We start from the raw sequence: 12,456 nt of genomic DNA, 5'->3' as shown, positions 1-12,456 counted from the left end.
CTCTGGAAAATATTTTCTCGTTGCGCCTATTTGCATGGGTTTGGAGAAGTCCGCCTCGTTGGTTTCACTCGGCTAAACTCACGGTACGTTGAAAAACAAATCCTTTTATGCTTGGTATTTGCCTTGGTTTCGTTTCAGATTGTGTTGGTCTAGATTGTTGAAAACAAAAACCCCCGGGGTGGGTTTAGTAACGGTCTAAGTAGTTGTGACTCAACAATAGCGATATATTATATTGTATTGTTCTTTGACTTCGTCCTTGTTTCGTTACTAGGGATTATGCCTTTCAGAAGAAGGGTAACTTTGGTCTCGTGACTTGTTCCCCTGCAGTTGATGTACAGTTCAGGTTGTTTATCGGTTGCAGTTTAGAACAGTTTTGAGTTAATACGCCAAAGTTGGCACAGAACGGGCTTCCCTTTGGCCGGTCGCGGGTGTAATTAAAACCGCAAAGCCGTTGTTTGTTTTCTCAACGAAGGTAGCTGCTGGGAGTGATTTGGTAGTGTCCGGTCCGCGTTTTCTTGGAGAAACGTTTTCCCTTTTTATCCCGGGTGGTTGGTGTAGCAACCAAAGGGCTGGTGGTCAGCCAGGCAGGCATATGTTTTTTTGCTTGTTGTAACGTGGGCCTTTGTTCGTCCTTTGTGTTCTGTGTCCCTGCACAGGGTTGTTAGTCTTTGTTGTTTACTGTTGGAGTTTCGGCTCTGTCTTGTATGTGTTGTTAAGCGCGCCTATTTTTTTATCCAGGTAAAAGTACTGTTTTTTTTCCGACACTGTTTTTGAGGGCCGTAAATCGTAACTGCTAGTGAGTAGTCTGAGAGACGTTCATCTCCGTGTTACGTAGGAGTGTGGGAGAGTGTCCTTTGTTTTGTTTTTTCGTAAGCGATTTTTGTGCATTATGGGTTCCACTACTAGCTCACCGCTTGATATTCTCAAATTGTCTGGTCCAGCTTAGATTGTTGCTCTCAAATATTCTGCTAGTGCCTGTTGGCAGATTCAGCTATGGAATAAGCATAGCAGTTTTCCGTCTCCATTTGATACTCTTAGCGTTAAAGGTTTGGCCAACGTTAGGGCTCAACTAGAAGCGTTTGAGAAAACTAGGGAGGGGAGGAAAAGTGGTAATGCCATCGATTGGGCGGTGTTTAAAATTTGGGAGTCAGTAGCGCGGGAAGGGTTTTTGAAGTCAGAGAAAAGAGACAAAGAAGCTATACAGCCAACGGCGTCTCCGCCACTTCCCCCATCGAATCACTCTGACCTAGATTTTTCCCCCGCGACTCGTTGCTCCGTGATCACACCACCTAACCAGGCTGTTGATCTTCCCCCTTTTCATGCTCCCGCCATTATTAGCCACGTCCCTTCCCCCTCTACGCCACCCGATCTTTTTTCCTCGGACATGCAGGCGCCTCCGCAATACAAATTAAGCGCGCCCCTTTCCCCCGACCGACCTGTTATTCCAGGTCCACACTCTTCTCCCGTCCATACTATCGCATCTTCTACGAGATGTTACACTAAACAAGAACAGATAAGGAAGGAAGAGTTGGCTAAAGCCATATCTGAGGCTAAGTTCAATTTGGAACAACTACAACTGGCTAGTAATAGTCTGGAGTGACCGCAACTTCTAGCCCCAATGGTACGATGCCCGAATCCTAATCCCCGACCGTCTCAACAAGATGATACAGATGGCTATGCTGCCTGGACCCCTGAGATCAGGGTGTATAGACCGTGGCGATCTGATGAACTGACGGATGTAGCTAAAACCTTGCCCGATCCAACCAAAGACATTGACGAGTTTGAAAATCTTTTTAACAGTTTAGTTCGAATGTATGAGCCTCACGCGGAGGAAATCGCCATGATCATACGACAAGTGCTTGGTTTAAAATGGGTCGATGTGAAAGATCCCTTGACATTACGTTGCCTTTTTCTCACGCCGATTTCGCCGACCAAAATACTGCGCTGTTGAACAGAATCAAAACTCGATTCCCAAAGAAAATGGATTGGGACCGTATCACATATTGTAAACAAAAATCCGATGAACAGTTCGAGAAATTTTGGGAACGACTAGAATCAGTCTAGTGGCATGGACAAAGCGAATGCCGATTATAAGAAAATTCTAAAACAACAGCTAATGAATAACTCTCTCTCCTCTTTGTCTGACCAAGTTAGGATGTGTTGCCACACCTGGGAGTCAACTTCTCTCGAGGAAGTTGTTGACCATTTCCGCTATGCGGAGCGGCTTCGCGATCACATTGAACAAAGGGAGGCGAAAGAAATTAAGTTAGGTACAGCCAAGTTACAAGCCGCTCAACTGGAACAGATAGAAAACCAGTCCGTAGGACCGGAGAAACAACAACGACCACAGGGTCGTCACACGAACAAGAATCGTAGGGATAGAAACAGAATGGACTACAGGATGAAACCGAGGGAGGGAAACGAAAACGGAGACAGAACTGACGCGTGTTTTCATTGTGGTAAAACTGGTCACTGGATTAGAAACTGTCACAGTTACCGCAGGCGAAATGAGAAAAAGAATCCTGCAACCTGGGGTTCGGCGCCACCTGCTGGAATTTCCCTGAACAACCCACAGCAACAGTCATGACTAGGCCAGGAACAGACAGAGAGTTTTGCTGAGGGACCGTCAGATAGTACAGCTGTACAGGATGAAGAGAAAGTTGTTCATATTTGTCAATACCTTAATCTGCATACAACACCGTCCGAGCTTCCAGTCGTAACTTTAGAAGTTAATGGAGAGCAACTCATGTTTTTAGCTGACACCGGCGCACACTCATCAGTCCTAAGCTCCTCAAAGATTAATGTTGTTCCTAAACTGACAAATGAAGTTGCAAAAACCATTGGTGCAGCAGGTATTGAAAAATCTGAGAGAATGACTACGTCACTTCCTTTTGTGTTGGATGATGCTGAATTCCAACACCAATTTATCTATTCTCATTGTTGTCCTGTTAACCTAATGGGGAGAGATCTGCTGTGCAAACTAGGGTTTCAAATGTGCTGTGACTCAAATGGGGTCACCATTATCCGGCCTAAACAGTTAACACCACTGCGCGACCTCATGTTTATAGAACCTATGACAAGTTGGACATATTCCTGGAACATTGAAAATAATGATCAGATGTCACTACAACGTTCTAAGCTGGTCTCAAAAATTAACTCCTGTTATTCATATGACACCCCTCTCACACCACATACTACATTACACTGCACTGCAAATGTATCCCCACTACAACAAGATCATGATTTTGAGAAAGTCTGGTTACAACCACAAAGTAGTGAGGTTCTTGAATGTGCTATGCTGTATGTAGATCCTGATCATGCAGCTCTCTCTGTGTGTCTGACAGAGACACAGAAACAGCTGTATGATAAAACACAAGGTGTCCCACACATTTCACTTGGTGTCTCTGAGTTTGTTAACAAGGAGGAGACAGGCACGTGGCTGCAGACGGCAATGGAAGCTACTGACTGGGTTGGAGATCCACACCAAGTAAGACACTCTCCAACAACAGGGGTAAGCTGCTTCCCTTTTAGATGGGTGACACCTGTGGTTCGTGGAATGCAGGGTCAACGCCTCAACCCCACGTTTGTCCAAATTCCTTCTGACAGCATAGAAAATCCATCTGTGTTGCAGGGGGTGCCCGACTCATTGTGGGCCAGAGATAAGTTTGATATAGGCAGGATTAAGAATGTCAACCCAGTAGTCGTCAGCCCAAAGGGATCATTCCGTCCAAGACGTGCCCAGTATCCTCTGAGTACAGAGGCAGAGGAGGGGATTGCTAAGGTTCACGCCTCTTTATTAGAAAGAGGTGCTATTGTTGAGATTGACAGCTCGCCTTGCAACACCCCTATTCTGCCTGTGAGGAAGGCTTCAGGTGAATGGAGATTTGTTCAAGATTTGAGAATTGTTAATGAAGCTGTCCATGCTAGAACAGCCATTGTTCCAAACCCTGTTACCATTCTGTCATCCATACCTGCCACAGCTACACATTTTAGTGTTATTGATTTGAGTAATGCGTTTTTCTCTATCCCTGTTCACCCTGTATCCAGAGAGTGGTTCGCGTTCACCTTTCAAGGACGGAGTTATACCTGGTGTGTAATGCCTCAAGGATATGTGGACTCTCCAACCATCTTTAATGTCGAGTTGGCACGGAACCTAGAAGGGTTCATCCCGCCAAAAGGCAGCACTCTCATTCAATGCATGGATGACCTACTTCTTGCCAGTAGAAACAAGGAGTCATGTATTGAGGATACAAGAGCGCTGTTGTTTTTCCTTGCAGAAAATGGCCACAAGGTTTCTAGAAACAAGATCCAGTTAGTATGTGAGCAGGTCAGATACCTTGGTCACTTAATAACAAAAGACGGCAAGGCACTGGGGACTGACCGTGTTAAAGTAATTCTTACACTTCCCCTGCCCACAACCAAAAAACAGATGATGTCACTGCTTGGGACTGTAGGTTACTGCCGAGCTTGGATTCCTGACTTTGCAGAGATAACACAACCACTATCTGATTTAGCTCATGGACAGAAATTAGCTCCCTCAGACAAAATTACATGGACTGACGAAGCCAGATTGGCTTTAACGACACTTAAACAAAGACTGTCCACAGCACCCTGTTTAGGTATTTCCTGACTATGACAAGCCCTTCCACCTGTTCACGAACGAGAAGGAAGGTTACATGGCAGCAGTATTAGCACAGAAGCATGGAGATAGGTACAGACCGGTAGCCTATTACTCCAAAAGACTTGACTCTGTTGTTAGAGGACTCGTGTCCTGCTTGAGATCAGTGGCAGCTACTACTGAGGCTGTATTGAGTTCTGTAGACCTAGTAGCACTGCAGTCGCTGGTTGTCCATGTACCGCATGCTGTGTCTGCTCTTCTTTTACAGGCAAAGACATCGCACCTGCACCCAGCAAGATTCTTGCATTACCAGAATGTACTGTTGACTATGTCTAATCTTACACTTCAAAGATGCACTGTACCGAACCCTGCAACTCTGCTTCCGACTCCAGAAGACGGGGAGCCGCATGACTGTGTGGCTATAGTAGAGGAGGTCAATAAGCCACGCTGAGACCTCACTGATGTTCCTCTCTCTAACCCTGATTTTGAGCTTTTTGTGGACGGATCAGCCCAGCGGTCGACAACAGGTCAACCACTTGTCGCATATGCAGTCACAACATTAGATGGAGTTTTAGAATCAGCAAAACTCCCACAACACCTTTCAGCGCAAGCAGCTGAATTGTTCGCTCTGACCAGAGCTTGTATAATAGCAAGTGGCAAGTCTGCAACCATTTACACCGACAGTAGTTATGCTTTTGGAGTTGTGCATGACTTTGGCTCCCTTTGGCGAAACCGTGGGTTCCTCACATCAACTGGTAAACCTATTGCACACCATGTGTTGATCAACAACCTTCTAGAAGCTATGCTTTTACCATCTAGCCTAGCAGTGTGTAAATGCCAAGCTCATGTTAAAAGCTCTGATCCTGTCTCTGTCGGTAACTCGACTGCTGACCTCGCTGCAAAAGCTGCGGCGGTCTCTGCTTCCTCCCCTGTGCTTTCTATGCTCTCTGTACCATCCACAGACCCTGACAAGACTCCTCCACTGTCCCTGGCAGACATTTCTAACCTACAAGCATCTGCTCCACCTGCGGAGAAAAAGAAATGGAGGAATAAGTGCACATTCCACAACCAAACTAACCTGTATCTAGGGCCTAATGACAAACCTGTACTACCTCGTTCATGTTTTCATTATGCTTTCAAACTAGCCCACGGGCCAGATCATGTTTCAAAAACAGGGGTGGTGGAGGATGTTAACAGGTATTGGTATGCACCAGGGTTCACAGTTTTTGCAGAACAAAGCTGTGCCAAATGCATCATATGCATGCAAAACAATGTTGGCAAAGGGATAAAAATGGAACTGTCAGCACATCCTCGGCCAAGTGGGCCATGGGAACATGTTATGATGGATTTTATTGAACTCTCTCCATGCCAGGGGTACAAATATTGCCTAGTGTTAACTGATGTTTTCCCCAAATGGACTGAGGTATTTCCTTGCAGGCATGCCTCAGCGTTGTCAGTGGCAAAGAGTCTCCTGAGAGAGATCATTCCGAGATGGGGCCTGCCAACCAAACTCTCTTCAGATCGAGGGAGCCATTTTGTAAATAGTGTCATTCAGGAAATCTGCAATAGCCTACAGATTGACCTTAGAACGCATTGTAGCTATCATGCAGCAAGTGCTGGAATAGTGAAGAGAGGTAATCAAACTCTGAAAGTAAAGCTCACCAAGCTGATGGCAGAGACAGGTCTGTCATGGATGAAAGTTCTACCTCTGGCACTCATGTACATGAGAGGGAGACCGCACCAGACCACAGGGCTGGCTCCATATGAAATCCTTACTGGTCGACCTATGAAAATGACTAACACACCGTTTCCCCAAAATAAGATTAGTCTCATGTCATGTGAAGATGATATGGTACAATATTGTTTTGCACTGAATAACATTCTAAAAGATGTCTTCAACAGAGTGAGGACCGCCATTCCTGAGGCTAAGGAGGGGTTCCTGCATCACATCCAGCCTGGGGATGGGTCCTGATCCGTGACCACAGACGAAGGAGCTGGAACTCGCCGAGGTGGCTCGGGCCGTACCAGGTACTACTCACCACGCAGACGGCTGTCAAAGTAGCTGAGAGGACTTCGTGGATCCATGCGAGCCATTGCCGACGGGTCCAAGCAGCAGAGGACGGTCCACCAGGGGATCGCCAACACCAGGAGATCAAGGATGCAGCTGAAGCAGAGAGCTCAGAGGCCAAAGCTATGGGCCGCCACACTGTCCTCTCCACTGATGAGGAATCGGAGGAAAAATGACCTTGCTGGTCACCTCCTTCTCATGGTCGTTATGATGGCAACATGGAGAAACTCCACAGCCATGACCTCACAAGATGCACCACACACGCACACACACCTGCACACACTGCAACTAACATTGAACATAACTGATTCAAACGCGACATTGAAGTTGCGATCTAGAAGAGAAGACGCCTTGCATTCCCCAATGACATTCTATTGCCCAAAAGAGAAGTGTCACCTAAATGACTGTTGGATATACACTATGAACAAGAATGACTGGACTCTGTTACGCTCTACAGATGTCAAAATCCAAGACGATGAGATGTTCCTTGGATCTACCCTGGTGACTCTGACCAATGCTGATGAAAATAGTTGGGCAATGCCATATTGGTGTGTTTTAAGCAGAGATGTGATTAATGTAGCTCGAAGCAAGAACTATGGTGCTGATATTTGCAAACCTGTCCCAGATTATCCCTCTACTATGGTATTTAATTGTAACAAGTATTTAACCAGGTCATCTTAACTCAGATCGGAAGACCCATCCTAACACTGCTATAAGTATGGTAAGGGAATTTGCATCAAAAATGAATTATGATGATTGTTGGATTTGTCAACAGGTCCCGGCTAGTACATCATCACCTACCCTATATCCAATTCCCTTAACACAAGCTGAGTGGTTACAATATGACTGGCAACCCATACATTCTCCACTAGGGAACAAGTCTCATCTTGTCAATTTCATGCAGGAGTAGATAGATTAATTAATTCCTACGACGGTATAGAGAATAGCATTTTAACACAGTTAACTATGCAGGTCAATCAAAACCAGAAACCAAGAGAATTTACTCGACTAGAACTAGCTAGAGTTATACATTTTTCCAGAGTACCTGGACCCCAGTTAATTCATAATATTCAAGCTGTCTTCACATAGGTATATACAGTTCCTTTAACTCCACAGTTAGCGTGTACTGGCTTATCCACAACTGTAGAATGGAGAAATTCAATTGTTTTTTCCGGGTTAAAATGTCAGATTATTGATTGTTTTGTCCAGTCTCAGAGAAAACTATTCAACCAAACTAATCTTAGAGTTCAAACAAACACTGATCAATTCAAAGTCGTACCTCTCCAGAAGGTAACAGGTTGTATTGATGTTTTTAGGAAGAACTTAGACTCAGCCATTACTGATTTAGGAACCAGCTCTTGTATAGACCCAGTCTATGAGTATCTGTATCGAGGCAAGGAAATAGAACTCCCTGAAGGCATTTTCCTAGTCTGTGGAAACACTACCTACTCTAAACTACCTGAGGATAGTATGGGACGTTGTTATTTAGCTCATTTAATTCCTATGATTAGGAAAGTTACTCAGGAACAGATGAAAGTACTCCATAAACAAACTACTATTAGACATCGTAGGGATCTCGCAATTTTCAATGCGTCACTAGGAATGCTGATTCCTAGTTATGGTTTTCTTCAGAATAATGCTGAAATACAGGTTTTATCGTATGTCCTACAAGATCACATAAATGCATCTGATAGAGTTATTTCTGCCCTTGCCCAAGAAGTAAATGAAATGAAGAAAGTCGTTCTCCAGAATAGGTTCGCATTAGATACAATCCTAGCCTCTCAAGGAGGTACATGTGCCATCGTAGGGAGTGAATGCTGTTCGTACATTTCTGATCCAAATGTCACACTAGCTGAATTTCATGAAGCAAACAAAAGAGGACTTGAGACCTTAAAGAAATTACATACCTGGGATATTTGGGGACAGGTTGATAATGCATTTTCAGGTTTTTGTAATATTTTTAGGACTATTATTATTGTTCTTGTGTGTATTATTTTTGGGTTCATTATCATTTCAGTGATTATCAAATGTGCTACAAAGTGTTTAGTGGATATTCCAGCTAAAGCACTAATGGTCCAGACTTCAGGGCCGAGTGGAGAAGTAGATGACCCCTTTGAAAATTATCTCGACGAAATGCATAGTATCTACTTACAAGATTTATAATGTTTTGAAACATGAGCTGATAAATGGATTTGAAGTTTTACTTCTTTGGGTTTTTTCCTCAAAATTTGACCAAGAGGTTTTTCCCCTTTTCAGAACGTCAACCTTTAAACTGGTAACCATGTCACCTTTTTACCTTGTTTCTGTCAACTTTATTTCAAGGTTTTTGGTGAATGGTTGTCCCTTTTAGATTAGTAGTCAAGCCATCTTTTTTTACCTTGTTTCCTGTCAAATTTCTGAAACAAGGGAGTTTTGGTGCGTGATTTGCACGTGGAAAGAAAATAATCTATTTTTTGTTAAATATTTCACAATAAAATTCCTTTTTTTATTCTTGCTCCACCTAGTGGAGAGATTACTTCCTTTCCACATGTATAGCATAGAGTTTTTACAATTTGTGTTTGGAATTGATTTTTGGTTATGCTTATTTTATATTTGATGTATATATTTTTTATGTGTCTGTTTCAGCCACAGATGAGGGAGATTGTCGTGGAATTTTAGAACTAGTCTCAAGACTATTCCGATAGCTTTCTGTACTTTAAAACCTATTGATCCAGTCCCCTGCCTTTTGCTATTGTAAACACCTTAAACCTTTGTTCCTCTCTCTCTTTTGTAATTCCAAACACCTCCTGAACCTCTGTCTTCCTCACTTCTCTTTTAAGACAGACCCGTCTCACCAGGACAGGAAAGGCCTCACACCTCGTCCTTCCCGTCCTGGCTCAGGCCTTTTGTTCCTTTGTCTATATTCAAAGTGTACCGCTCTTTTCTTTTCATCCCTCGACCACTGTTTGATATCCGTCACCTTACTATGACGTATAGACGAGTCAGCCAACCAAATGTCGGCTGCATCACATCCTTGTTTGAGCACATATAAGGCGGTACTAGGCGAGCTTAAGCTCACTTCTGTTCTGATGAACCACTCTGTGTTTTATCCTGAGGTCCTTTTGCAATCGTATTGTTTTCTTATAAATCTGACTGAACCTTTTTGTGCGAATCTGGGCAAATACTTTATTTTTGACTAAAGATCGAAACTTCTACAACACCAGCAATTCAATGTATTCTGTGATTTAAACAAATTGATATTAACGTTAGTATTCATCCAAAATAATTTCGGGTGTAACATAATTACATTGAGCGACGACACCAGGCAGCTCATCCTGTGGCGGACAGCCAACAAGAAACGCCGCTGTAACTGCATTGTTTGAGAGTAATCTGATGTATTATGTAGCCTACCTTTCCGTTAACTTGATTATTGATTTTGCAGGACCTACATTGAAGAGAGTGGCCTGTGGGGGAAGGTAGAGGCGGGCTACTTGAAAAAAAAGGGAGAATCTGGTGGCAAAATATAAGGTGATTTTGTTTTACAACATAGTGGCATTCATTCCTCTTAGGTGATGGATTAAGATTCCATTGTTCAACTGTTTAGCTCTGTTCCATGTCAGGCTGCATGTTAGCAAAGATATATATATATATTGATTCAGAGTTTATATGACACTAGAAAAGTTTTCTAACCTCCCTTCCCTGTCCCTCCCAGAACAGGGGTCAGCTCAGAGAATGGGGAGACCACAGCCGCGTCTTGGAAGTGGTACGGGTTGTTGGACGAGGCGATGGGGGCCAGCCACATTATTGACCCAGTGGTCCTCATCTCCTCGTCCGCCCTGTACCCTTCATCAACTGTGGCCTCCCCTCCCTCTGCGCTGACCCCACCCGCAGACAGAGCGAGGACAGGGAGAGGAGAGAAGAGGTGATCTAGGACTGGGGAGTTGGAGGAGAGGTGGAGGAAGATGTAAAGTAACAGGCTGGAAGAATAGAAGAAGGAGAATGAGAGAGATTGAGGAGAGAAAAATAGAGAAGGAGGCAGCTTACAGGGAGGAGCTGAGGGAAATGAAGATGGGTTGTGTTAATGTATTTATTAAACTGTGTTCAATTACATCGTCGGCCTCTTGTCTCATTCCTTTTAATGTATGCCCAGTCAAAAGAGAGCAAATGTCACTCTTCTAATGTCATTCCTCATGTTCGCTGAGTGATTAGACCCTCCAAGTTACATGACATGGATCTCAATGGACAAGCATGTCTGATGCCCTCAATGTGTAGGTGTACAGTAAGTAGATACTGCAGTTTGGTAGAAATGCTATACAAAAAGAGGAAACTTTACATGTAGAGTGTTATGTTTATCCTGGGTAGCCAACAAAGATGTTGACGAAGCGACTGTTGTGGTCACACACAGCCTGCAGCTGGATGGAGTGGTAGAGCTTGCAGTTGAAATAGCTCTGCTGCTCTGTCGCTGGTGGAATGAAGCGGACGTGTGTGCCATCGATGGCTCCGGCCGCCCGACTGAAGGCAGGAGATCCGGCTCCGACCTCCTCCAGCTCTGCCTCCGTGGGGTAACGTATCACACGGCATATGATGCGCTGAATCCCTCTGCCCACTCTGTGGACCACATCGCAGACCGTTGACCTGGGCATGTCGAAAGCCTCCGACACAACCCAGTACGAGGTTACACTGGCCAGCCAGTACACAAAGATGAGTACCTGTGTGAATGATAAGATGGACCATTGTAAAGCGTGGGTGCTGAGAAAAGCGCTATATAAATGCAATTAATTATTATTAATTATTATTATTAGCACCTCCATGGTCTTGCCCCATCCCTGGAGTTGACCACTCTCCAGGGTAGCCGTGAGGTTGGTCAGAGTCTGTCTGGACAATCTGAAGTCCCTCCTGGTGTCACCGCTCTCAAAGAAGGTCCTCAACAGAGGGACGTGGAGGTTCACCTGGGCATAGGGACCTCTGTGTCAAGGGGTGTAACACTAGTGTTAGGTGGGTGGGTAGGGTCATGCTAATCGAGTGCATTACGTTAGCTAGCTAGCTAACGTTAACGTTAATATTTACCTCAGCCTCCAGTAGGACGAGAAGCAATCGCATGATTGCTCCTCTCCTTGCAGCACGAACACGCCGCCTTCTCCTGGCGGCAGCAGCCGCACTCAAAACGGGTGGGAATGTTTTTCGTCAAATGGAAGGAAAAAGGTACCACATTTTATCAGCACAGGTTCAAGCTGGGTATGACGAAAACAGCCGTATGTAGCGACGCACCACCGTCATTTCCGCTGGAGACTCGAAGTAGTATACTACATTTATTTTGCATTCTGCATGGAGTAGTAGGTACTATACAGTAGGTACTATATAGTAGGCAGTATGCACATTTGGACATGGCCATGTTTTTCCGACTGGCTGAAGGTGCTTGTCTGTCGAGGCAAGTACCCCCGCCCACATAATCGCTCTCTATGGGGCGAAGGCCAGACCGATATTGCGGAGCCAAGCAGTGAGCTCGCTAGATCGGGATGGTTATACCGGGCTAGTATTGTATCATCTCGAATGAGCCTTATGGGATACACCAGGGTTTCCCAACCTGGGGTCCGGGCCCCCCTTAGGGGGGCGCCAACGACAATTTGAGGCCTTAATATTAGCTAGACAAATATTTGTCAAAGAATCATGTTATTGACGTCACAGCAAATTTAACAAAATACATGATTATATCTGATGAAGGGCCAAAAGCCTTGTATTTACAGCAGTCCAATACCATATAAATTCAACAAATTAATCTGAGACTATGAAT

Source organism: Borostomias antarcticus, assembly GCF_949987555.1.
Source record: "Borostomias antarcticus genome assembly, chromosome: 3".
Lineage (NCBI taxonomy): Eukaryota > Metazoa > Chordata > Actinopteri > Stomiiformes > Stomiidae > Borostomias > Borostomias antarcticus.
Note: the sequence above shows the minus strand (reverse complement) of the source record.